Genomic DNA, 26,803 nt, shown 5'->3' with positions numbered 1-26,803 from the left:
GTCATGTGAACCTCATTGCAGGAATAGGATCAAGATCATAAACTTAGTTCTCCTACACATAGGACGATGGATTGTTGGGAAATTATAAAGAAACTTTCTTCTTTTAGGCTTCAAAGCTTTTAGAAAAAATGTGATGGAAAATCTCTGGTAACTTGTTAACCTTGCCAAAATCCATTCTTCTGTCAAATGAGGCTAAAGGTAGCAACCTTTTGGATTTTTGTTTCTCCTGAGATCACTTGCTACAGAATTACCTGGCTGTTAAAAAAAAGATTCTTGGACCCTGTCACAGGTTTACTGAGTTAGTACGTCTGTGGATGGAACCTGCATTTTTAACAAGCCACCCAGATGATTCATATGCCCCCTAAAGCTTGGGAACCACTGCATAGGTATTTCGAAGCCCTAATGGAGCTCATTTGGGGGTAAAGCAGCTGAATTGATCATAACCAGAAGTTTCAAAAAAAATTTTTATTATGCATCCCAGTCAATAAAAAACCTTTTTTTATAATATAATCCTAATGTTTGTATGATTATATTTATATATTTATTCGTAAATTATTTATATGTACCACTATGCTGATCTATCATATGCATTATAAAATTAAATAGAAAATTTTAAAAAATGAAATAACAATTTTATATAAAAGTTTTAATATTTTTCCCCCCACGTCCCAGCAGATCATATAATATACCCTTGGGATTTATATTTCCTAACCTGGAGACTACTCGCTAAACCAGGAATGCTCACTGTGGTTGTGTTTATTCAATCACTTATTAAGCAAATAGTTACAGAGTTCTTTCCAAGTCCCAGGCCTGTTTTAGGCTCTAAGAGCTCACTCTGCGTGATCATCTCCTTCTGTGATATTGAAGCACTAATAACATCACTACCTCATCATGCATAAACACTGTGTTATTTCCAGGTTCTGTGGTTAGGAGAATCCAGTTTGTTTCCTTCAGACAGTAGAGCAGTGCTATGTCTAGTTCAAGGCTATAATCAAGGTCACAAATATCTAACTTAACAGAATATTTGAGATTGGAGGGAAGTCCAAGATAGTCTTGTTAAATTAGTAAGAATATGAACAATGAAGTAATACAGGTGAATGACCTTCCCTGAATTAAACAGAGCATCATCTTTGGGAAGATTTTGAGGTGCTGTGGAGAGAGCACTGGACTTGGCTTTGGGAGACCTATATGTGTGTACGTGCTTCTTCCCTTACTGGCTGTGTGACTTTCAGTAAATTATTTATCCTTGTTGAGCTACTGTTCGCTCCTTTGTAAAACAAGGATAATAACACCTTTTTTTTGACTACCTAATACAATTGCTGTCACAACCAAACTCTCCTTATCTTTGATAATGATCCCATTGAATTCCAGGCTTGATCGATCAGCTGTCAATGATTGCATTGAGTGCCTGATGGGTGTTCATTCCAGCATCACCAGGTAAGCAGAATTTCACTTTTCCTGATTTTACTAGAACAAGCAAGTTCTTATTCTCCTAAATTCAACAACTGCTCAGCTCCCATATGTCACACTTCCACTCCCACAAGGATTAAGAGAAGTGACTTCAAAGCCTGGTACTGCCACTTTGACATTTCATTTCCTTAAGCCTTCGTTCCCTCTTCTATAAAATGAGGATAATGGAATCCTCCCCTAAATTGTTATGAGGATACAATGAGATAATTTATGTTAAATGCTTGGTACAATTGGAACATAGTAAAAATCGAACAAATAATTATTGCTTAACTTAAATGACAAGTACAGTGAGGTACTCTTTCAACATTTTGGTAAATGTAAACTGTCACTTGATACATCTGTTCAGAATTGGATTTCTCTTGATGATTTAAAAAAACAAATGATTTGACCTTTTGATCTTTTATGTACTTAACCCCATCCTGGTCATTGATAGTGAAATTCAAATATAGGTATCTTTTAGCATTCATGCTTGAGTTTGAAGCTAATCTTCTGGGTTTTAATTTCTCTTGGTATCTTATTCTGCTTTCCTATCATTGTGGACTCTCAGTGGCACAGGAGGTTTAAACAGGAAAGAACTTTAGAGACCTTCTAACTCTACTCCCTCATTTTTCGAAAGCGAAAACTGTGATCCAGGCAAGTCGATCAATTTTTTGACTCTAGGCCACAACCCTCAGCTCTCTGTTCATGGTTTATTTCTCTCCAAGTCAGCTTCTTCCTATTTCTCTGACTCCTGATTTAATTTTTGGTTCAGATGTGTAAAAGTGTGGTAAAATCGGATTAATCTGAAACATTGCGTTCGGTCCTGTCCTTAGAACAGGCCTTGATATGTGAGCGGAAGTGCTGTATTTCCAGGTTCTCACCAGTGAGGTATGGCAAATTGACCAAGGATAGGTACTATTGCATCTGGTTGTACCCACCCCATTATATCTTTAGTTTTGCGACTCTTATAAATTGAATATAAAGTTATCTCCTATGTTAGTGACTGTTCACATTGAGAAATCACGTTTATTTCTTCTTTTCCACTGCAGTGTGACTTAGATGATGTATTCCTCAGTGAATTAATTACACTAGACTTCCGGAACCAAATTTAGGATTTTGTAAATTCTAAAACATTGTTAAAAAACTTAAAATATTGATGAAAAAATTAGAAATCAAAAACTCCAAACTCATTATTGAACTTTAGCGGAGGGGAACCATTCTGAATGCTAGTCGGATATCCTGGGGGTTGTAAAATATTGTGTATAGGGTATTTCATAGTATTGAAACAGAAGATTCTACTTTGCAAAAATAAAGGTAAAAAATTTAGAAAAAAAGGCCAAGTAGGTGTCTGAGTGTAGCATCGGAATACTGAGGCAGGCTCCTAGAATTATCTGTGTTGGCAGAGAAAAACGGTGTAATGGAGATCTGGATATAATGGAAGAGCCCAGCCTAGAAGTTGCAACTTCAGGATATATAACTGTGAACAAAAGTATAATCTCAGAACCAAATACACATTATTATATATTGAGGAACAGTGTGAAGTGTGAGGAACCTTAGGTATCTAGAAATAGAGGTCGTATCTACTTTCTCATTTGCTTAGTCTCTGTTCGTAAGTTTCTACTCCACCATTACTGCAACTGCTTTCAGGAAAGTTTCAATGAAACTCAATTTACCAAACTTCCTTCTTCAAGGAATATGACATTTGACACTATTGTCCACTTCCTCCTGGAAACACTCTCTTTTTTAGCTTCTAGGTTGTTGCCATTGACTAGTTTTCTAGTCAATGTTCTTCCCCTTCCTTCACCCATACCTTAAATGTCGATATCCAGTATTCCATACTTGGTCTTTTTCTTTTAATGGTACAGGAAATCATGAATGTATAATATGAAACAAATCACACATTTTCATAGTAGACATTGCTAATCGATTTCGGTAATTTTCCCTTATCCCTGACTCTTCCCTAGAATTCTCAAAAATGCTTCAGGCAATCACCAAATGATCAGTTTACACAGGAGAAGAAACTTTTTTCTCTCTCTCGTTTTACATATCCACCTTGGAAGAGCTTATCTGTAGTCTCGACTCTAAATTCCCCAAATCCTGGGGCTTATTCGTCGGTGTCGCCAGCACCTTGCACAGTGCCGGAAAGCATGGCTTGGGTTGGATAAATGTTTGAAGAATAAATGCTAAAATGTTTATTAGCTAACGATATCTAAGTATGTTCTGCTATGTCTTGGGTGCTTGAATGCAATTAAAATTGAAATGTAGTGAACAGAGAATATACAAAATCGTGACAATATTACAAAGAGGTATGTACGTTCTGAGATATTTTATTTCTGAACAAAATTTTTTTCTATACAAGACTGTATAATTATTTTCAAATGAGTAAACTTAAGGTCTGTTTAGTAATAACAATAATAAAAACACCCAGGGAGCAGTGGAAGCTTGCATTAGGAGTTTGAGGCGTTGGTAACAGGCTAGTCCAGCGGGAGATTTTCCTCAAAGCTGTAATTCCAGTCCAACAGCCAGTGAGCATAAATTGTGCTTTCTATTTATTCCTAACCAAGCTTAAAGTAGTAACACATAATTTTGCACTCCACTTTGTAACCTTTTGAAAAAATTATAAATCTTCAATAATCAAACTTAGAGCCTGATCTTTTTTTTTTTAAATTAATGAAATAAATAAATCTCTAAAATGTTTACGGCAAAGACGCTTCCAATAAAACATGCTTATATAGAAGTAGAATGAAAGTGGTGAGGCTGACTTATCTCCTTCCTCGCCTCATTTTCAGATTGATCTATACAGGAGAATTATCATACAATAGGGAAGTATGGTCTACTGAGGCTACATGGCCTACACTTTATTTGCCCGCTACCTTTATGAGTCACCTAACGACAGGGATACATTCTGAGAAATGTGTGGTTAGGCGTTTTCGTCGTTGTGCAAACATCATAGAGTGCAGTCACACAAACTTAATTGGGATAGGTACTACACACCTAGCTCTGAGGCATAGTCTATCTCTCCAAGGCTACAAACCTGTACAGCACATTACTGTACTGAATACTGTAGCCAGTCGTAACACAATGGTAAGTATTTGTGTATCTAAACATATCTAATCTGAACGGTACAGTAAAAATACCATAAATAAGATAAAAAATTGTGCACCCGTATATAGGGCACTCAGCACAAATGGAGCTTGCCAGACCGAAAGTTGCTTTAGGTAAGAGAGTGCTGAGTGAATGTGAAAGCCTAGGACGTGACTGTACACTACTGTAGGCTTTATAAACACTGTACACTTAGGCTACATTAATTTATTTAAGAAACAGAATAGTGTTGTGCTGTGACGTCACTAATAGGAATTTGTCAGCTTCATTATAATCAAATGGGACCGCCATTGTATATGTGGTCCATCGACCCAGACGTCATTATGCTGCATGTGACTGTATTCTTATAAACAGTGCTAGCAGATGGTGCTAAATAAATGTTAGCTGTTATTATATATTATCAAAGATGCTTGGCTTAAGCTGAGGGTGAAAAGTGTACATTTTTCAAGGGATGTAATACTGTGGTCGTTTTCAGGGAAGGGGCAAACTGTGACCCACCAACTCACACTGCATTTACACTAGTGCACTTTCATGGTGTAACTGGAAAGCAGCAGCTCAGAGGTGGGGTAGAACTGCGCAGGACAGGAGGGCCCGCTTGTTTATAATGTAGTAATTCTCTAGTGCAGGTATTGGTAAACTTTTTCTGTAAAGGGCCCCTCGATAAATATTTGGGGTGTTGCGGGCCATATGGTTTCTCTTGCAGCTACTCAACTCTGCCATCACAGTGCAGAAGCAACCACAGATGATACATAAACAAACAGATGTGGCTGCATTCCAACAATATTTTATAAAAATAAGTGGTGTCCCAGATTTATCCCATGGGTCATAGGTTATAGACCCCCTACTCCAGTGGTGAGGTTTTATTGCTCAATTTGTTTTCTTAACTTTACAGATTCTTTTTTCATCTTATTTCATTGTTTTATCCTCTCTGTGTATTTGCCATTGCTGTGTCATTAATTTTTATCTTGCTTTAGTGTGCACAGAATTTTAATTTGTCCTGATGTAGGTACATTCTTCTGGACACTCTCCACCTTATCTGAGATTTGCTTTGCTTCCATCCAGAGTATAGTTTATAAGCTGCACATTGAGATAGGAACCACATAACATCTTTATTAAAAGACTTGAGCTTTGTTCTCTGATCTGAGATTTGGTTAAATATTCTATAAAAGATCAATCGAAGTAGTTTGGAGTGTATTTTATTCTTGGACAGATTCTCTCAGGCTTTAGTTCATTTTTCCAGTTCTTCTGGAAGTCCTGGAAAATGACAAAGCCTGAAGAATTAACTCCTCCTAATGTTACCTAGAAACTCCATTTTCTCACATATCCAAATTTTGGAGGGAGGAGAGGGGTGTTAGCAATAGTTTCCTGGATTTGTTTGATTCAAAATGTTAATTCAATATTGTTTCTGATAAGTGGGAACAAAATTAGTGCACACCCTTAATCCCTTCCCACCCTCCCTTTTTTTTTTGTTAAAGGCCTGTTTTCAAAGTTTATGGCATAAACTTAGATGCTTTCCTTGTTTGGTAACTGAGGGCTTTTTATTCTTTCTTTTCACACTGTATATTTCCCTATTTCTTCTACTTGAAAGAAGTGTAGTATGGTGGTTAAAGACAAAAGCTGTGGATAGAAGCTGCTTGCGATCAAATAAATCTCAGATCTGCTAATTACTAGTTATGGTCTGCGCTTCTGTTTCCACATCTGTAAAATGGGGATAATAGTAGTATTGTTTTTCATAAAGATCTTATATTTTAAATGAGTTAAGATGTCTAAAGCCCTTAGAATAATGCCTGGCACATATTAAGTACTATTTACATTTTTAATATTGTTATATATTTTTTATTTTTCTTTTCTCAAATATTGGGATAGGTGATTTTGCTATTTGGTGTACGTTGCCATATTTACCTTCCGCTACACTGTTTTTGAAGCTCTGAAGTCATTTTTTGTTAGAAATTAAAGCTAAAAAGCTGATAACAAACTATCACAATCCCTTATGGATAGTAGAAGAAACAGAAAGAAAAAAAGGTGTGTAATATATTTAATAGATAAGTAAATTTTAAGGGGTTAGCTTTATTGCTCCTTTTAAATTAAATTGATTCATTTTCAGCCACACGTTGCCTTAATTTATTATCCTACTGGCCTGGCTGGTATATGACTTGACTCACTTCAGAGTATACACTTTCTACTTTGTTTTGTCTGTTTGCACATCACGTTCTTCCAGATCCCCTCTCCTGACCTTGTCTTTTGGCCATAAATGCCCTTTCTCATCTCTTGCCACCTGGAATTGTGTTAGCTCCACTCTTTTCCATTGTTGTTTGTGTACAGGAAGCCTTTGTATTCCTAGCTCTAAATGGCAGAGAGATGGGTTATTGCTTGCTTATATTTTCACCCAAAGTTTTAGGTATAGATGGCGCCCTTCATTTAATTTGATTGTGGAGTGAAAGGGTCCTATCAAAATCAGGGACGTTGGCTCCTTAGAAATATCTTGACTTATAAAGATGAATGGAACTTTTTCAACAGATTGCATTGGGAACTTGGGGTTTTGGGGTTGGTCTGATTTTGCATAGATTCTTTACAGTTCCTAACCCCATGTCCTCTTGCAGTATGAGTTTTTAAAATCTTGGAATTAAAATGCAGCAAAACTGAAATAAACAATCCTATTTCAGTAAAAGCAGCATTGCTGGATAGGATGCACAGTTAAATTAATTTTCTGGTAAAAATGAAGATCAACTAGAAACTCATTTTATTTTCAGTCTGATGAAAATATTTTGTAAAAGTATACATCCACTCTCCTACCTTGATATTGAACAAGAGAAGATTAGCTTGACTCAGTGCTGACCCTACAACTTAACCTATAAGTCAAAGAGTATCTTTGATAATAGTTTGTTTTTGTTCTCTCCTAAAAATATTTATTTATGAAAGAAAAATTGTTTCTTGATCTTTGACTAATTGAGGATTTGATATTTTTCTCTTACTCTTGTTTATATGCTGCCACAGAATGAGGTGTCACCATAATATTTGGTTACTGTGAGTCACTGTGGCTCATGAGGCCGGTTACATAAGTGGCCTGATGTTTCTTTGTAGCCAGTCTACATGAGAACCAAATGATGAAGGAAATCTTTTAGTCATGTCTACTTCTACCATATTTGTATGAATATGACAAAAATTGCAAGGATGGTGGCATGCTTCTTTAAACAAATTAGGCAACATTTCAAGTATCGAGAGTAATTCTGAAAAATTATATAATGGATTTCTAGGTAAAACTATTCAGATTTGACATAGATTTGAGGACTTTTAAATCCTTAAAAAATTAAATTTAAAAGGTGAAGGTGTCCCCCGTCCCTGATACTCCTCCCTTCTCTCTCTCCTTAAACGATTGTTGTTCTGAAAATGGTGTATGCATCACTTATCTATTGCTGTGTAAAAAAATCACCCCAGAGACTAAGTGACTTAAAACAACAACCACATATTATTGCTCATGTGTGTGCAGGTCCACTGGGCAGTTCTGCTGATATGCAGTAGGCTGGGCTGATCTTAGCTGGCCCTGCTCCTGTGTCTGCAGTCAAGTGGTAGGTCAACTGCATGCTGGCTTGTCTTGGTATGGGCTGATTTATGCGTCTGGTGGTTAGCTAATTGTAGGCCGAGGCGATGGGGTTGACTGGGCCGTGGGTTGCTCATCACTCAGCAGGCAAGTCCAGGCTTATTCACAAAGTAGCCGCAAGGTTCTAGAAGAGAGAATAAAATTGAAGTGTGTAGGACCTCTGGCAAAACATTGCTTCTACTGCATTCTGTTGGTAAGAATGAGTGTCACAAAGACAACAGACTCAAGGGTTGGGAAAATAGACTTTGCTTCTCGGTAGAAGTGGTAAAGTCATACTGTAAGAGGGAGTAGATTTCTAGAAGGGGAGGAAAATTGTGGCCATATCTGTGATCTACTGCAGAGCATATGTATTTTTTCCATTATGCGTCTTCCATTTTAGTAGATGTTCTTATATTTATAAATAATATTTTATATTATAATAATTAGCATAATTAGTATCTATTCAGTATATGGCTTTGTACATTGTTTTTTAAAAAATTTACAGTTATGTTTTTGAAATGTACTGTTATGATGAATTTAATGCATATAATATCACAACTTACTGTACATTGTGTTGTTGATGGACATTTAAATTATTTCCCATTATATTTTGCAATCACAGGCAAAGCTGCAGTGAACATGCTTGTCTGCAATTTTGTGTGCATATATCAATCATAGTTTCCCTAGGTACATTTCTAAAAGTGAACCTATTAAATTGTACAGTACATATATTTTTCAGCTTTATTGGATATTGCTAAATTTTCCTTCAGAGTAGTTAGACCGATGTACATACCCCATTGGGGTATATAATAGCCTCACTTCCCCTACATCCTTATGAATTATACTTTGTATTATCAGACTTATTTTTACTTTTTGTGGAGCCAGTTGGAGAGTATCATCATTTTAATCACAAATTTATTCAGTAAGGCTGAACATATTTCATGTGTATACTGGCCAGGTGAATTTTCTCTTTTGTGAATTAATTTGACTATTCACATATGTCAATATTTAAATTTTATTTTAAATGTTAAAAGTGTTTCCATTGAATTATTTTTATTAGTTGCAATTAAAAAATATATAAATACTGTAAACCAGTCCTTTTTCAATTATATGTATCATCTTTTAGATTGTAGCATCTCTTTTAACTTGGTTTATTGTGTATCCTGTTATACAGATCACTTTTAATATTAATATAAACAAATATTTCAGGATTTTCCTTTATGGTCATACATTTTTTTTGTCTTGTTTATAAAAACTTTTCCTACCAGGATGCCATAAATATATTTTCTTTCAAGGTTTGAAAGTTGTTTTTGTTGTTGTGGTTGTTGTTTAGTTCCTTAATCTCTCTGGAATCTACTTTGTGTTTGATGTAAAAAAGGGTTCTAATTTTATCTTTTTCCAAATAGAAAGCCAATTGTCCTGGCACAAGTTCCTCAATAGTCTTTTTTTTCTTCAATGATTTGTGGTGCTAACATGTCATGTCCCAAGTTCCTATGTAGACGTACATTTATTTTTGGGTCCTTTATTCTCTTGAATTGGTCCCATTTTTCCATTTCTGTGCCATTGCAAAACCTTTTTAATGATTGTGGCTTTATAATGAGCTTCATATCTGGTAGGGGTAACATCTTCATTCCCCTTCAAAATGATCTTGACTCTCCTTTGCCCGTTGCTTTTTCTTGTTAACTAACTTAGGATCCGCTTATTAAGTTAAAGAGTGGAAAATTCCATGTGACAAGAAAAAGCAGAACAAGGTAAGGGGGATTGAGAGTGCAGGAGAAATTTATGGTATTAAATAGGGTGATGAAGATAGGCTTTATTGAGAAGTAAGATTTGAGGAAAGACTCATCAAAGACAAAGAAATAAGCCAAACAGTTTTCTAGGGAAGTATCCTGCAGGCAGAAGAAATAGTCAATGCCAAGATTCTGAGCCAAATGTGTTTGAGGTAGAGCAAGGAGGCCAGTGAGACTGAAGTGGAGTGGTCAAGGGGGAGAATTGAGATTGGAGGGCTAATGGGGACAAGTGAGCCACTGTAAGGATATTGACTTTTGTTCTGTGTGAGATAGGAAGTCATTGTAGGATCTTGAGTAGATTTATAACATGTTCTGACAAGTTTTAAAAGAATCACTCTGATTGCTCCTGTGTTGAGAATAGAGAGTAGAGAGTAAGTGTAAGAGCAGGAAACCAGTTATGGGGTTGTTGCAATATTCTAGGTAAGAGATGTGGTGGCTTGGACCCAGGTAGTTGCAGTATAAATATGAGATGCAGCTGGATTCAGGATATATTTTACAGGTAGAGTCATAGGATTGCTTGATGAACTGAGTGTTGGGTATGAAGAAAGAGAGGACTCAAAGATGACTCCAAGGGTTTTGGCATGAGCAACGGGAATAAAGAACTGCTATTAACTAGTTAGGAAAGACTGTGGGAGGACAGTTTTGGGAGAAGATCAAAACTCAATTTGGGACATGCTAAGTTTGAGATGCTTATTAGACATCTAAGAGGAGATGAGTCTGAGGTTTAGGGGAGAGGTTTGGGGTGGAGATATACATTTGGGAGTCATCGCTGTACATCTATTTAAAATGTGGAGACCAGATGAGATCATCTAGGAAGTGAGTATAAGGAAAAGTGGTCCAAAGACTAAGCTTCTTGCTAAGAAGTCAAAGAAATATATATGAGACCTTTTGGGGATGGTGGAAATGTTTTAAAACTATATTCTAGTGTAGTTCAGTGGCTGCGGATTTATTAAATGTCATTAAATTGTACACCTGAAACATGAAGTTTACAGTCCATAAATTATGCCTGAATTTAACAGCCTTAGTTGATTAAAATATAATACATTAAATAAAGGAGTTCAAGAGATGAGCAGGAACTAGTAAAAACAAAAAATCATAGGTCCTGGCAAACAACTCTCTATAATTTTTTTTTTTTCGTCCTTCCCTGTATCATTTATCTACTATATTTTTCATAACCAAACATTGGATTGAAAAAATAAAAAATTGCCTTAATTGCATTTGCTTGAATATGTTCTTAATCTGGGTTAAAATCCTCGTTGTGCCAGCTTTTTTTTGCAGCTACAAAACTTTGAAGTGTGGCTAGACAAAATTCTCTCAGACTAAAAACAACTGATTAAGATTGGAGAAAAGGGGTAATGAGAAGGGGACACGGGTACTTCACTCAGACGAATCTGTGTTAAGATGAGCTCTGCAGATGTGGAAACAGCAGTGGAGGATACTGTCATTTAGATCAAGTACTAGAGCCTCGGGCCTCCTCCTTGGTGGTGGCAAATAGAGAAGGCAAAATTTACAACAGTTTAAAATGACATTAAATGAATGTAGAAAATCCTGCAGCTATGGCTTTTTCTGTTTTTATATGTAGCCTAAGACACAAAGGTCATGCTTTGTGGCTTTAGGAACTGAACTAAACTGAACTGGTAGCGTTATGCAAAGCAGCATAGGCTTTTAGTCACTGCCCCACGAAGCCTCCACTTTAAAGGGTGTGGTGTGTTGCAAGATGCATGAAGTCACTTCTGAGAGGTGTACTTAAGAAGGGAGGATTAGAGAGAAGCAAGTATAGTTCTTAGGATCAGAAGAATAACTTGTGAGCAAGCACATATTTTAGTTGTTCTTTTTTTCTCCATGCTGAAGAATTATGCAAAAATCTGAGGCCCAAATAGGGAAACTCAAAAATGAACCCAATATATCGAAACATAAAATATAACAGGCGAGGAAGCAGCACATCAGAGGTGGCGAAGTGAGTCAGAACAAATTCGTGCCAACCTTCTCTTTCTTCTACTTGATAATGTTGAATCAATATGTTTCTTGAGGATGGAAATAAATGAGCTAAAGATCAAGAGCAGGAGCTGGATAAAATACCTGTATTTTGATAGATTGGAATTTGGAGCATTTCACTTTCTCTGCTTCCTTAGCATGAAAGAATATCTGTTTCTGCACATCTCATCCAAGAAGCTCAAAACTAATATATGTGGATTATTTTGGTTAGAAAAAAATATTTTTTTCTGATAAACAATAGTTTATTAGATGTGACTAACCTACGAATCACAGAAACCTTTTAAGCTTAATTTGAGCATGTTGCCATTTCATTTTATCTGGCTGAGGTGGGAGAGGTGGCTGGTCCATGGGCCTCTCAGGTAGGGTCTGTCTGGAGTAGGGTGGCAGGAAGGAGTCGGAGGGTTTAAAATGCTCAAAGGTGTTTCCATTGGAATGGTGAGAGTTGAAGAGTGGGGGCTCCTTTTGAGGTGGAGCGATTTTGTTTTCGTTCCCGCAGCCATGGGGACAGTTGCAGAGTGGCAGTACAGGATCCAGCTCAGAGACGGAGCTGCTTTGTTTCCTGGGGGAATAGCCCAGGTAGTGGCATTCGATGTGTATGTGAATTTCTCCTCTACACTAAGCCATAGGGAAAATAAATAAACCCTCCTGTTGTGCAGGCTGCACTTGGCCGTGGGTGGACCACCTGAGACAGTCAGTGGAGTCAGGTGGCCTGGAGTAGCCTGGTGGATGGGGGTAGCCATTCGATCATCTGTCCATTTAAAAGGTGTCACTCAGTACCATCTATGTGCCAAGAATAGTGGTAGGAGCTAAAATACAAGAATGAATCATGTAGACATGGATCCTGCCTCCATTAGTTTAGTAAACTAATATATAATTAGAACTGAGTACACTAAAAGACTGGCTCAGAAGTCTGAATAATGAGCCCAATGGGGTGGGGCGGGGCAGGGGCCTAGGGAATAGTCTGGGATATGAGAGAAAAGAGAAAGGAGCAGGGAAGTGGCCTGTGGCCCATCAGTTATGGTGGTTGTTGCCCTGAGCCCTGCCCTAAAGGAGTAGGAGTCCAAGAGGCTGGGCCACTTGGGAGGGGCAGCTCCACAGGAGGAACACTGGGAAAGCCAAGGTCACACAGCACAGCTATGGAGGAGGGAATGCCATGATCCATGCAGCCATGGGGGGTGTTCACCCACCACCTTGACCCTGTCCCTCGAGGGGAAGGAGGGTTAATTAAAAAAAAAAAAAATAGTTACATGCTTATTTGGAAAAAAAAAACCCAACCCCAAAACCCAAACCTTAAAACAATGCATAAACATACACAAGGCAAGAAATAGTTAAGAGTTTTGAGGACTCACTAATAATTTCAAGGATTAACAGGTGTTAACTCATTTAATCCTCATCACAGGGCCACAGGCTCGCTTCCTCCTTCGCCCCACATTGGGCATGTATGGCAGAGAGAGAAAAAGCAACTCGCTCCACACAGAGAGCAAAAGTGGGAGTTAATACTGGAGCTGAGGCAGTTTGTACTGGTAACAATTACACCCTATTTGCATGTCCTCTTGTCCATTCTTGTACCCTGAATAGGAAATATGTTTAAAAAATATAGATTTCCAGGCCTTACTTCAGAACGACGAAATCTAAATCTTTATTTTTAACTCATTCCCTAGTAGTTTTTTCCTGTGTTCTACAGACCAGCACTGAGGAATAGAGGACAGTAGAAACAGTTAAAAAACTTTTTCGGTTAGGGGAGTAAAGTGTTATAATTTAGTGACTGACTTTTAAATAAATTCAGCACAGTCATCTAGAAAGTGTGTATGGACATATGTTGTATGTGTTGTATGTAACTATACACATACACGTGTGTATACATGTACATGTGCAAAGTACCCAGAATCAGACAACAGATAAAGCCATGAAGTCCCTGTAGACAGATTAGATCTGAAATGCTGACAGAGTTACCTGTGGCCAGAGAGATTGGTGGTCAGAACCAAAATGACACCTGGATGGCATATCCATAATTAGTCGAGATAATTATAGCTAATTTTATAATTATTTTGGTTTATTAGTTTGCCTAGGGTGTGATTTAAAAAGGAGCTAACTTATTCATTTCTTGTAAAATTACAATTGAAGAACACCACTCAGCAATGGAAGAAATTCCTCATCCATTTGGGGTCTGCAATAGGGCCTGGCAAGGAACAGTTACACAGTGACACCTGCCAAGGGCAGTTGTGGAATTGCACAGGGACAGTTACAACATGGCATCGAGAGATGCAAAGTTTACTTTTTTTTTTTTTTTTTTTAGTTTCCTTCATTTTTGTTCCCTTATAGTGGGTGCAGGATCTTGTACTCAATTTTACACATTAAAATAATTCATCCATTTCATTGATTCACCTTTAGGTGAACTCCTGAAGCAATGATTTCAATTCTAGATAGAAATGAGTCCTAGCATCTCTCTCTCCAGACAGCACAGGACACATTTATCTTGTTCTTGGGTTATCATTTTATTCTGCTCCATATGGACCACCATTCTTCAGGTAGTCAGTTTACATTTACCATTAAAACAAAAAAATACCAGCTTTATAGCCTGTAAGGCAATTTTTAAAAGTCAGGAGAAATGGGTAATAACTTAAAATCATTTATTGAAGGAAAAGGAATTAAAATTTGGTGAACCAGAAAGACCCCAAAAGGACGTCCTCCATATTCGTGACTGTTTAATTTTTTGTTCCTCATTATATTCTCATGTTTTTATTTTTTAAAATAAACTTTTACGATTTTCTTAACATTGCCTTTTTCACTTTAACCTCCTTCCACTCTTTGAAGCTTCCTTCCCAATTTCAATTGTTATTTTTATTTATGCCTTTGGGTTGCAAAACTCATTTGGAATGTTTTCGTCTTCATTCTTTGGATATTGTCCGTGCTTCCATCTGTGTCTTTTATTTTCTCTCATTTTTCATAATTTGTCTCAAATCCCTTTGACATGTCAGGCCGTTCAGTTCCCTCAGCCACTCTTCTTTTTCTTTTTTGAACGACAAGAGATTCCGGCGCCCACTCCTGCTCTCTCCTCCACAGGCAGTCGTGGTGGCGCGGCAGAGTTTTTCCTGACGGACTCTGAAGGATTCACTGGTGCTCGGGTGGCAGCTCTCCTGATGGACAGTGGCCTCCTCGTCCATCTCATATTCCTAAGATGCAGGGGAGGCCATTGTCCCTCCCACATTTTATTGACCAATAAATTGAAGTGATAGAGATTAAATAGCTTTCCCAGGAACAAACAGTGACTCAATGGTAAATGTCTTGCCAACTATTTACCCATTAGAAGTTGGTCCATCGACAATATTCTTCTATAATAAATTGCAAACAAACATAACGAATACTCTTCCAACTTTGTGAAGATCCCGATACAAGCTCTTGGGAGGGTTCCCTGTGTCTCTGCCCTCTCGCCCCAGAAGCACCCTCTTTTTCTCAATAGGCTCAGATGCTGAGCCCACCTGCTCTCCAGCTCAATTGCTCTTCTAAGCTGAGATCCTATGATAAAATAAGTATCGACACTAGAGTTGCCCAAGGATTACCGAGCACTTAATTTGTCCCTACACACTTCACTGAAGGCCTCTGTTATCCTCAGTTTACACACATTTAATATCATGTATTTAAGCCCTGGAACTATATCTCTTGGTTCTCTCTGTTCAGTCTTCTAAAATTAATTAATGTTAATGCATTCCTAGTTTAGATGTCATGGCTGTTCTCATGGTGAATTAGGGTGGTTGTATCTGGACACTGAGTATTTGTGTGTGACGAGATGGGTACTCTTGCCTAGAGGCTGGACAAGGCCTTCTCTCCAACCATCTCTGGATGGTTCATTTCAGTAAAATTTCTGCCCTTTTACTCCAGGAAGAAGTTTCACAAAGACATTTCCCTTCTCTGTTCACAATGCTGGGTCTGTTTCTGCCACATGTCAATGGAGATTGTTTCATAAACTTAAAAAGAGCTTCCTCCTTTTGCTCTCATTCTTCTGTTACTCCAGCCCTCTGCTTTTTTAATTCTCTTTTCTTCTTTTAGCAACTTATTGTATTTGCTAAAGAATATGTTCGTCACATGATAGCGTGTGTGTGTGTGTGTGTGTGTGTGTGTGTGTGTGTGTGTAGAGGTGAGACTATAAATTGGAAACAAAGCAACAAAATAGAGGGAATTGAGGACACTACTTTCCTGTAATTAAAAAAAAAAAACTGCTTTAAGTTTTCAAAACCGATCATAATGACCATGCTTACTCATCTACATCTTGATACAAATAATAGTAAAGTACCATGTACTTTACATGTATTAAATTCTATGGAATATTTAAGACATGTCCTGTTGTTTTATACCTCCATTTTATAGGTAAGAAAACTGAGGTCAGAGAGTTTATATAACTTGCCCAAGGCCACACAGCCAGTAAATGGTGTATCAGGTTTGAAATGCAGATCAGATGACAGCCAAGCCTATACTCTGCTTCTTCTCCACTGTAGTAACTCAAATGTGGTCTGAGAGGTCTAGTGGGAAGAACTTGTTGCTATAAAACAAAATATATGTAATGAACATACAAAATCTGTGCAATTTGATATCATGTTAGACAATAAATGTAAATGGGAGTACACACAAATCACTCTGATTTGTTTCACTCTTATGCTTTTAAATCAGTTTTTTTTTTACTGTTTTTTTTCCTCACATTTTGTTAGTTTTCAAATGTCTCCAATCACTGTTTAAGTTAACACTTTCCTAAAAGGCCCAAAAGGTTATTTATTTTATTATTTTTTAAATGCCTACAGCACCTGGTATTCCTAGGTGGTCTCCCATCCAAGTACTAACCAGGCCAACCCCGCTTAGCTTCCGAGATTAGACAAGATTAGGCACGTTCAGGGTGGCATGGCTGTAGACCCAAAAGGTTATTTCTTATCTCCCACACAGTGTGCACAATGTGACCAAGTCAGAGGCTCTCTACGTTTAGGAGGTCCTGGGGGTTGCCAGCCATTCCCAGTTCATCCTTTCCAGCCATTCTCAGTTCATCCTTTCCAAGATCAAACTGTAGAAAAGCATCATTCCAATACGAGTGTATTCAAGGTTTGGGATGCTACCAGATTTTTACAGTGCAGTGATGCAGAGGTTGAGTTTTGGCATTTCATAGGGCATTGTTTGCGGTGTCCTTTCTGCCACTTTCTAGTTCAGCAGTCTTGGCTACACGTTTTCTAAACTTCAGCTTTCCTATCTATAAAATGGGCATAACAATAGTACGTAGTAGGCTTATTGGGATTAAATGAATTAAAGCTGAAAAGCTCTTAGTACAGTCTTTGATATAGTAAGTACTATTAAATTTTATAGTGAATAAAATACTAATCTTGCACTGTCCTCTGTTATACAGTAAGAGAAGGCGAGAAATGTCTGAGTGAATTTTATAAATTGTGTGATATTAACTTAGATTTTTTTTTCAGGGGCAACATTATAAACCCTGTAACATAATAGGAAGTAACTATTCTGAATGGATCCTTCTGAATTAGGAGATTAAAAATATCAGCAAATGGCTTTCAGATAGATTCATTTTGTTTTTCCTTTTATTTCTTTATTTTATTTATTTTCCCCAGTTTTACTGACATATAATTGACAAACAAAATTGTATACATTTAAAGTATACAACATGATGTCTTATAACTATATATTCACTTTTTGTGTTTTTTTCAGCTTTATTGTGGTGTAATTGACAACTGTAATATATTTAAAGTATACATCATGATGATTTGATAATATGTATATATTGTGAAATGATGACCACAATAAGGTTAATTAACAAAGTTGTCACTTCAGTTACCTTTTTTGAATTTGTGGTGAAAATGCTTGCTTAAGATTTACTCTCTCAGTAAATTTCAAGTGTAAAATACATTATTATTAACTATAGTTGCCACGCTGTACATTAGATCCCCAGAACGCATTCGTCTTATAACTGAAGGCTTATACCCTTTGACTAACATTTCCCCATCTCTCCTGTGCCCCAGCCCCTGGTAACCACCACTCTGCTCTGTTTCTATTAGTTCAAGTTTTTTTTAGATTCCACGTATAAGTGAGATCATACTGTATCTGTCTTTTCTCTGTCTGGCTTATTTCACTTCTCGTAATATCGTCTAGATTCATCTATGTTGTCATAAATGGCAGAATTTCCTACTTATGGATGAATAACATTCCATTGTTTATATATAGTGTATATATATGTACATATGTATGTATATTCAGCATATATGTATATGTATACATATATATACATGCACACATGTATATGTCATATTTTCTTTAGCCATTTATCTATAAACAAACACTTAGGCTGTTTCCATATCTTGGCCATTGTGAATAATGCTGTGATGAACATGGGGGTGCAGATATCTCTTCAAAATAATGATTTCATTTCTTTGTATAAATACCCGGAAGTGGGATTGCTGGATCATATGGAAGTTTTGTTTTTAATTTTTTTAGAAACTTCCATCCTGTTTTTCATAATGACTGTACCAATTTATGATTCCCCAACGACAGGGTACTGTTTTGCGTGTGTGCCAAGTGTTTTGATGTGGATATAAGAGGATTTTAAACCCATTTTTAAAATCTGGTTGAGCATAGCTATTTATTTCCAGAGATTAGGATCAACATGATGAGAAACTTTTTTCTGTATTTTCTGGATAGTTTTTGGAAGATGTTTCCAGGGCCTATTTCTGTGTTTCAGAACCAGCCACAAATGTTGTCTTCTTACCCTCACAAACCAGCAGACGTCATGTCCCAGGCCACCTCTAAACAGGAACCTGGCAGACAATTTTGATGAACAGCTAAGCTCAAGTTGTTTATGAGAGACATGTGGAAACATGCGTAAAGCTTTCAGGATGCTGTAGGAGGAACTTACAGCACAAGACTTGGATGTCTAACGCAATCAGTGCCTTAAGCAGAAAAGAGAAATCTCTGTTCTAAATCGCATTGATCGTTTTCAGTGTTCTTTTAATTTCACTATCCCAGGTACATGAAGTCTGTAAGTTATGCCAGTCTGATATCTAAAAATAATTGCTATAGGGATATTTGAGCCTAGTAAAAAGATCATGAAGTCCTTGAAACTAATGGGCAGGAGGGCATAACACTATTATTTTGAGATGTTCATTCCGAATCGAATTATCTTAAAGATTTTTTTAAGGGAACATGGGCAGAAATACTCCATACACTTTAAAGTTATAAATAACCCTTAAATAAACTCTACAAGGATCTTAGCCTTAAAGGAACCTATTAAACCTGTTCTGAATGCACTCTTAAGGAGCGTGCAAAAGACAAATGGGAGAGCGAAGCCAGCATGGCAGAGAGAGGAACTTACTCATCATCAGGATGTTTTGGGGGAGCAATGGGCTTTCTTGGGAACGTGAGATTTCAGTCACTGGGCATGTTCAAGCGTGACCTGCGTGTCTCCTTATCACAGGTGTTATAGAGAACCCTAATGAGATCAGTGATCTTTTTCATTCTTAATGTTTTACAAGTAAATAGTGGAGTTTTTCAGGGTTATGTAATCTGTGATTTCACGGATGAGTCAATGTAGAAGTAGATATAGGAATCCAGCTATATTCCATTAAACTGGACATTAAAAAAATTGTAAAAATGAAAATGATGCCATTCTTCTACTTTTTGTTTTGGAAAATTGTTTTTCATTAAAAAAATGTCATCTACGTTAACATATACTGTATTTATTATGGTTATTTTTAATGAATTGGTACATAAATGTTTTTAACACTTCTCAGTTTTAATTTCTAATAAAGTAAATATACAGTTATCATTCATATAAATACAAACCGTCTGAGACCCTCATATTTGTTGTCTACTGCTGTGTATCCAATTACCCCCAAACTTAGTGGTTTAAGGCAACAAACATTTATTATCTCACAGTGTCCATTGGTCTGGAAGTCTGGGATTCTGGGCTTCATGGGGTTGCAGTTGAGACCTTGATGGCAACTGCCCTCATTAGAAGGCTTAACTGGGGCTGGAGAATCTGCATCTCACTGGCTGTGGGCAGGAGACCTCCATGCCTTGCTGTATGTGTTCTCCAAGATGGCGGTTAGCTTCCTCCAAGAGAGAGAAAATAAACAGGAAGCCACGGTATCTTTTATGACCTCACCTCCAAAGGTCACACTTCATTGTTTTGCCCCATTCTATTCATTAGAAGTGACTAAGTCACTAATAAGAGCCCACACTCCAGGAGAGCAGAATCAGGCTTCCTAGGGGGAATGAATATCAGAGAATTTGTGGACATGGTTTACAAGCACAACAGTCCTCTTTAAGAATTGCTGGACTAGATGACCTTAAAGGGTGTTTTTAACCCTGAATTTCCATGGGGAAGGGAAGGAGGTCAATGTACAGGTCGGAATAAAAATCCAAGGGACCCCGTTGAAAGTATTTCCCTCATTACCTACCTGGCAAATTTCCATTAATTTTTTAAAACCAAGTTCAGAAATCACTTTCTTCAGAAGATAGCTAGGTCTCTTCCTCTGTATGACCTCTGTACCTATTCTAACACTGTGATTATGCTTTTCACACCATACTACAATTATTTTGTTTCTTATTCTCTCTTATTAGACTGTGAAGTTAGGAATGTTATCTCTATATTTCTCTAGTACCTAGCACTGTGTCATATTTATTCATTTTTTGGGGTCACATTTACTCTATATTTGTTCATTTATTCTTTCACAGTTTTTCATCATTAGTGCCATATACAGTGTTAGGCTTTGGGACAAGGTTCTTGCTCTTATGGTATATTTTAGTAGGAAGACAGACAATAAACAAGTAAACAAACAGATCATTTCAGAACGCAATCTATGGCATGAAGAAAATAAATGCAGGCTGAATTATGTGGGTTGTGGTGTGGCATGGTGGCTCCTTAGGTTAGGTAGTCGAGGGGCACAATAAGTCTGACTCTAGCTGGCTGGCCCGGAGCTTGGAGACTGAAATTTATGTAACGTTGTTAAGCAATGGTATCTCAATTTTTAAAACAGTTTTTAAATAGCAGGAAACAAACCTGAGGTGAAGAATCTATAGGGTCAATGTGGCGACAGAGGCACCTCTGGCACTTGTCTGTGGCCATGTCTACAGACTGAGAGAGTTAGTCACACTGGGCAGAAATGTGAGCACAAAAGAGGCTGGAAATTACCCAGGGTCATATAGAACCCTTAGTAAGTAGTGGAGTTGGCCCTCAAACCCACGCCGTGGGCTCAATGCCATTACATAATTGCTGTCTGCACTAAACTCCAGGAACTTATTGGAAGGAGATGAGACATGTCTATTTTAAAGAACCAAGAGCGCAGGCAGTGGGTGTCATTGCAGGACGGAGAAGTGCAAAGCAAGGTGTTGATGAATGTGGGAGTGGCAGAGTTTGTTCTAGTCTTTCCTGCTTGTACTTGTCCTGGCTTTTTTCTTGTCCCATGCCTACAGGCTCAGGTGCTCTCATTCCCCACCCTCCACCCCACCCCCACACCCCCCATTTAAACCCACTCTCAAGGAGAAAATTCTCCAGTGGTCCAGGAAACCTTCAGCTGGTGCCTAATAAAGGTGTGGTCCACACAGCAGGGGTGCTCTGTTCAGGGAATCCGATGGGGAAAGATTCCTGAAGATTTCTCCTGACTCTTTTCAAAATTAAGTCTTAATATCGTTTAAAAAAAAAAAAAAGCATTTAACATGCAAATGAAAAAAGTCCCCAAATCCTTACATGTTGCCTCCTGCATGAAATCTCTTCTGACCACTCGCCTGAGTAGTCCATCTTCTCTCCTCCTTGTTGCCATAGCTTTTAACATATACCTTTATGCAAGTCTTGTCATACTTTATGCAGTTAATCGTTTACACATCTTTCTCTTTTGAGACTGCCCTTTATTCACTTCTGTTATATTTTACTTGGTATGCTGCATAATGGAAATAGAAAAAAGGAATCTAAAACCAATCACGCTAACATGCAAGAGGCTGGTGGTTTCTGCTTGAGATATGACCCCTTCCCCAGGCCACAGGAAGGTGGTTGAGAGAATGATGGCATATTTTTCTTACAAAGAATTTCTAATATGGGAAATGGTTACATACAATTCTAAGTCATAATTAAGCTGATTGGATTTAGCATAATATATAATAATGCATAAGAGGCAGGTCTGGAAGGAAAAGAACCCAAATGTTGAAATGATAATCTCTAATTGGTAGCATTGTTGATGATTTTTATTTTTACCTCTCCAATTTTCTGGATTGTTTGAAGTTTCTAGAATAAGTATGTTTTATTATATGTCAGATAGGAAAATTTGGTTTTCCCCAAAAAATATCTCTCAGAAAAGAGAGAATCGCCTTACGTTCTAGTCATTCTAGAGTTTTTGTTTGTATTATGGGATTTTTTTTCTGACTTCTTTTGAACCACAAAGTACTATGTGGGCAGGACATATTAGCTGAAATGACCTCAAGAAATTATTAACTTTTAGATGATCATGATGACCTTCTAGTTTTTTAAAAAAAGGGAGCAAAGAATTTAACGTAAGTTTATGTTAAATGAATTCTTTCTCTGGAATAAGATCCCCAAATTGCAAGCCTTAGATGTCATTGTAAGACAGCTTTCTGAAGGTCCCTTTACAAAGCAATACTGTAGGTGGTTACACTGTGAAGATCATGAATAGACACTTGTAGGATGAATGGAACAAGTTGTTAGTTGTCTTAGTGTTTTGTGAATGGGTACTTGAGGCTTGGGATACAAATTTCGATGGCAGCATCATACTTAAAACAACAACAACAAATTAGATGGAAGAGAAGACGATGTCTGGAGAACTGTCAGATGACTCAGAAGTGTCTCTAGTGATATAGAGGACATTTGCCAGTATGGACCCATATGACAACTTTGAATCAAATACCTTCATGGAGAGAAGAATAAAATAAATATTTCTAAATTGAATGTTTTATAGAATGAGGCTTTAAATCCACATGCTTAATTAAGTTAATAAATTAAACATTGAAATTACATACATAACCATTTCATCTATATCCGTAAAGGCTTATTATATTCAAGTTGGTCAAAACCATAAAATTTTTTTTCTGTTTAGGAAAGCGACTTTATGTTAGCATCACTTTCTATTCCTGTATACTTTTATAATAAGAGCAAAATCAAAAGCACAAACTTGTTATCCCTTCCAGGGACTCTTAAAATTTAATAGGCATTTTACGCTTTTATGTAAGTAATTAAACTTTAATGGTGAGATCCCAGGCATCTGCGAGTGGGTGGGAAAGGTATTAGGGAGGCAGCTGGATCTCTGTGCCCTCAGAATGACAGCAGGGCATCAACTTAAACCTGAGCGAAGCTGGCTTTGCGGAGAAAGTTCCATGGGGCAAATTTCTGGGAAGAGTGACTTTGGAGCTCAGTCTATGAGCAGGCAGTGGACATATCAGGAAGAAAGGAATAAAAGGGTATGTGTTAGTTATCCACTGCTGTGTTACAAACTTAAGGGCTTAAAACGACACCATTTATTTGTCGTTTTATTATATTCTTTCTCTAGGCAATCTGAGCAGACAGCTCTTGTTAACTCTGTTTGCAGTCGTTAGTGGGTCAGCTGGTCATGGATGGCCTCGTTCACAGCTCAGTCTGGACTTCAGTCAATTGCTGGACTGCTGGGCCTCTTTCTTTGCCTTTCTCCCCACAGATGGGTTCGTTTACATGGCAGCAGTGTTCAAAGAGAATGAAAGCAGAAGCTTCAGGGCTTTTGGAAGCCAAGACTTGGAAGTCATAGGATGTCACTTCTGCCACATCCTATTGGTCAAAGCAAGTCTCCAAGTCAGCCCCGATTCAAGGCAGTGGGGAAATAGATTCCACCTTATGATGGAAGTTACAGAGAAGTTGTGGCTGGATTTAACTCATTGCAGGGTACTCCAAATGGGGAGAACAGCTTCTGTAAGGGAATAGAAACAAGAAAATGTGAACTGTGTAGCAGGAATTTTAAAGAATTCAGCCTGATTAAAACAGAGGCCTATTGGTGAGCAGTTTGAAATGACAGCAGGTCGGCAGCCTGAGAGGCCCAAAGGCTGTAAGCTTAGAAATAGGACTTTGTTGTGAAGGTTGTCAAACGTCAGTGCATATGCCCCGTCCACTGACCCAAAGAACTCGTTTTAATTCGTCTTCATTACAGTTTTTGCTTTTCAAAGAATTTTTGCTCTGAGATCTTAGAAGATCTTTCATTAAAGTGCCATGTCCAGGAATGGACTTTATCAAAGCCTTTGTGAACTTTTAGAAGACAAGCAAGCACAGAGATAATAAAAGATCTGGTAAAGCACCTGAGCTCTCAAGCTAGAAATACCTTGGTTCAAATCCTGTCTTCACCACTTAAAAGCCACATGACATTTGATCAATCGCTTAACCATTTTGAACCTCCAACATCACATGGACCTAAAATAGTATCTACCTCACAGTATGATTATGAGGATTAGATAATACACTTATGGATTTACCTTAGGGTCTTAAGCATTAAATATATAAGTAAGTGCTCAATCAATGTCAGGTATAATTATCACCTTTGGATTTTCATTGTTCGTTCACGAAATGAGGTACTATTACTGAAATGCCAGGGTCTTATTCTTATAATAGCTAATGAAATTGATCATGAAGAAATTTGTGAATGTAAAGGGCTGTGCTCATTGTCCAGGATGGTGTTCTTTCTTGTGATCTACATCTAAAGAAGGGCCGTTTCAAAGCTAAGCAATTCTATTCCTTGAGAGAAAACTGACCTCACTGTAAGCATGTCTTACACAGAGTTGATGCTTTGAAGGATAAATGCATTTATTCTCTGTTTGAATGTATTCTGTAAGATGAATCAAGATGCTGGAGCTTGCTCACTTTTAACCACATATCTTTTCTCTATTTAAAACAATATTTTAAACCTCCTACTGTGTTATAGGCCCTATGCTAGATATCGGAGATATAATGATGAGCAAAATCAATATCGTTACTCTCAACAGCTGCTTTTTATACTCTGCATTAAATAAAGCCTAATACATATATATTTTCTCCCTCCGGGTAATATTGACAAATAGATGGCTTAATTTTTTGTCCCTGATCCTGGGCTATTATTCATATTAACTTAATAGCAGTCATTTAATCTGTTTTCAAAAAACAATTATTTTGGTAGAAAACTCTAGAGCCAACTCTAAGTCAGATGGTCCGTCTGTCTGGCAAGTGGAGCAGAAACCCCACTGGCTAAGAGCATAGGACTTCCCTGAGTCCCTAAGCCAGGGGAAGACAGGTTTTCCTAAGGCCGCTTGGACCCCTTGTAGTTTTGGTGGCCCAACAACATCAGGTAAGGGAGACCTTCAACCACAGCTACATCTAAAAATATATTCATCTGCACTAATCCAAGTAGAACTAATACCTCCCAGATCATGTTATTTGGAACTAACATCTGTGTTCTGTATTCATGTTTTTCACATCTCCACAAATAAATAACCCTACTGACTCAGTAAATAGAAAGCATCGGAGTCACACCTAACGGTGCTTATTCTAGGTCTCAGGAGACGTCAAATTCAGCCTAAGTGTAAATGAAACTTAAACCACTTGATGGATTATGGAGCTACATTCAGCAGAAAAATACACGATGTTCTGGCTTCATTTTTGTTTCAGGAAAGTGTGTGGTATCTAATTGAGGATGCATCTTGACCCCAAACTGGAGGTCACAGCCAGGGAAAAGTGCTTCGCATCTTCTTGATTATTCCATTCAGAGCATCTAGATAAGGCAAGAGAATGATTCTGGCCTCCCTACCGTATCCCACTGCTGACCGAACTGCTAAGGCCCTACTTGGAAGTACACATTCCCCATCACTTTTTCTCACTCCTAATTCACTCTTGTAATTCTCCCTTCAACCATTTCCCGGGAAACAGTTGAATCTGCCATCTTATCTTATGTCACGTGCTTTAATTATAATCCAAAATGTAGGAAATGGGAAGTATTGGCACAAAACCAGCAGACAAAAAAAAAAGCAATGTTTCTTCAGATGTGGTGGATAGAGTAGCATGTAATCTACTGTCGATTAACTATGAATGTGCTCATCCCAGCACTTTTAAAAAGAATCCCTCAGGAAAACTGAGAAATACATTTTTAATGGAGCCACCTGTGCCTCTGGGCCTTGAGAACTTTAACAAAGATCGGCCCATAAAAATAGTTGCTATAAGCATGTGTGATAAATTAAACATGAATTTTAAATTATTCATTGAGTCTTCCTAAGGATCGAGATGCTGTAGGGATAATAAAAATGCAGTCTTAATAAGCAATCAGCAGTGATTTTTAAAAAGGAGGTGAAAAAGAAGAGTTCATCTAAAATTTTGCCTTTGCAGAAGAAAGAGCTAACAGGATAACTTCGAATTAGTAATACTAATTAATGTAAACTCGGAGTGCAAGGCATTATTTTATGCATTAGTGTATTTTTATTGGTTTACATCATTATATGTTTAATCATAGAATAGAGCTGAGAGAGAAAATAATATTAGTAATAATAAAAATGATAGATGCTATTTATGAGTTATTTTGACTGGAGTTTTTCATAAATTATCCCAGTGGTATAGGAGCCAACTAACTAAACATAGAAAAATTAAGTCATTTGCCCATGAGTTGTTTGAATACCAGCCAATCATGAGGATAAAGCTTACATTTCCCCACTATGCTATTCTAGCCAAACTATATTGCCTCTCAAAGGCAATTGGTGAAGAGAAGTAGCTAAGGGCTCTGGAGTTCTTGGTTCAGATACCAGCTCTTCCTCTTACTAGCTGTGTGACCTTGAATAGTTTCTTCCTATGTAGAATAGGAATAATAATGTGAAAGTTAAGTGGGAAAATGTATAAAAAGCAATTAACCCAATGCCACTC

General features: G+C 37.5%; 1 pseudogene; it reads right to left on the bottom strand.

The window, feature by feature from the left end:
• Nucleotides 1-16,697: 16,697 nt before the first annotated feature.
• LOC111742671 lies at nt 16,698-16,815 on the bottom strand (annotated as a pseudogene).
• Between the last annotated feature and the right edge of the window lie 9,988 nt (nt 16,816-26,803).

The sequence above is a fragment of the Pteropus vampyrus genome, unplaced genomic scaffold (genome assembly GCF_000151845.1).
Source record: "Pteropus vampyrus isolate Shadow unplaced genomic scaffold, Pvam_2.0 Scaffold98, whole genome shotgun sequence".
Taxonomy (NCBI): Eukaryota; Metazoa; Chordata; class Mammalia; order Chiroptera; family Pteropodidae; genus Pteropus; species Pteropus vampyrus.
The sequence above is the reverse complement of the archived record's forward strand: the minus strand, read 5'-3'. Positions and strand labels throughout refer to the sequence as shown.